Raw genomic sequence first — 1,959 nt, forward strand, 5'->3', positions numbered from 1 at the left:
AGTTTTTTGATGTGATCTCAAAAGAACCCATCTCTGGATTTCATTTAGGTTTTCTTCCGTCAGTCCCCTGCCTGCCCAATTCACAGTTAAACCCAAATTTCAATAATTACACACAGCTGCATGATTGCTGCTTTATAATACATCCTCTAAATATTAACCTGTTTCAGTTCTCATTTATATGGGCTTTAACACATTCATCTATAAATGACAGTGTTTGTTTCAACTTTCAACATCCACTGATGGAAGTCAATTTCTCATTTGCCAGTATATAATTTCTGCTTTATTTTTTGTTTTGTTTTTTTTTTTTTTTCTTTTTTTCAGTCCTACATGCCTCAGAAAAACTTCAGAAGTCACATATTTGCACTGGAAACAAAAGACTGGGAACAATTGGTTGAACAAATCACGGGAATAGGTTAAATAAACACACTCCTGGTAGAATGGCTACATATTATTCAACACAAGATTACACGGAAATTATAGTAATCAAACGATAAGCAATAGTTAACTTCTACAAGGATTGCTCAGCTGGAAATCATCCGTCAAAACAAACGTCGCAAAGCCAACAGCAGCACAGAGCAAAGAGGCTGCAACACACAATCCAAAATAATGATAATACTAACTTTTATGAAGTGTATTAGCATATATAGTGAGAAAAGAGGATTCAGGGCAAGTATAGAAGCAACTTCTGAAACATCGGTTTTCAGCAAAAAATGTATGCTGTGTTTTGGTAACACAGATTTGAAGCATTGGATTTGGATCAATTTATGTGAAAAATTGGACAAAATACAACTTGCTTTAATTTCTTTTTTCAAGTTCATGCAATTCCAAATCCAAGGCACCAAATTAGTGTTCCAAAGCACTAGGTTAAAGACTTTGGTTGGCATGTACTTAGTGAAAAATAGTATTGCAGATGATTGTTTAGCTATCGGAAGTGGAATCTCTCTCTTTAAGCATATGAAATAGAACAGTATCTATATGCAGGAACTTAAAATAATTTCATACAAGTTCAGTTAGAAGCCAGTATTCCATGTTGCTTCCACAAACACCCTTAGGCCTTACCATGCTACCATATCACTGCACGTGAAGTACAACATGATTGATTGACTTACCATCCCTCAATGAAGCCCCTATCTCCTTTCTTCTTTGCACCACACATGGCACACTTCTTCTTAGCAGGAACATCATCGTTCGGGTATCCTTTAAACAAAAAAATTTTGAAATAAAAAAGTTAGTTCAGTTCATTTGAACCCTGCATCCATTTGAGAGAGGGAGAGATATAGAGGTAGAGAGAAAACCTTGTGGGGGCTGGTTATTTGGCTGTTCTTGCATCGTCTTCATTTGGGAAGAGAATGGCTTAAGCTCGGTGTTTTAATCTGTCAAAGTGTCGATATGCAAAAGCAAGCAGACTGATGGGTACAGCTATGACATTCCATATGAAACTATATATACACATTACACTTCATGGGAATGAGTTCTGGATTTTGAGAAGGGACCTGTACCGCTGGTTAATTGGTGGCCATCCCGTGGACCAATTTTCTAGACTGCTTTTGGTTTTTGATTCTTTTCTTAGAGGCAAAGGGAGTAGAAAGGTAGAGAAAAGGATGAAATAAACTAGTTCTGCTGGGAAGGCCAACTGTTAGCTATTGGGTTTCAACTTTTTAATTTTTTTTTTTCAAAGGGAATATATGTTGTTCACATTAAAAGGCAAAGACAAACGTGGTACAAATTAATGTTGGCTTGGAAGCCTTTGTGAATGGAATAAATTCTTACCTAGTAGGTTTCTCTTTTTTGTTGTTGAAGTGACTTTAGATTTTCCTGATATAGTCTATAAAATCCATAGTGACCGAAGGCAAAGAAAAGATGCAAGAAATCCAATGAGATAAGATACTACAAAAGGTATGTAACACATCATCAAATACGGTGAAAGGATGTTTCTACGGGCTACCTAGGGCTTGAAGT

At 36.2% G+C, this 1,959-nt stretch overlaps 1 long non-coding RNA gene across 1 annotated transcript; it reads right to left on the reverse strand.

Moving 5' to 3' along the window:
- Positions 1-409: 409 nt before the first annotated feature.
- On the reverse strand, positions 410-1,580 carry LOC131167773 (uncharacterized). Its single transcript, XR_009140150.1, has 3 exons — positions 1,296-1,580; positions 1,110-1,197; positions 410-584 (listed from the first exon to the last, which is right to left on the reverse strand). It is a non-coding gene; the product is annotated as an uncharacterized LOC131167773 (long non-coding RNA).
- Positions 1,581-1,959: the final 379 nt, after the last annotated feature.

This window comes from Malania oleifera, chromosome 11 (genome assembly GCF_029873635.1).
Source record: "Malania oleifera isolate guangnan ecotype guangnan chromosome 11, ASM2987363v1, whole genome shotgun sequence".
Lineage (NCBI taxonomy): Eukaryota > Viridiplantae > Streptophyta > Magnoliopsida > Santalales > Ximeniaceae > Malania > Malania oleifera.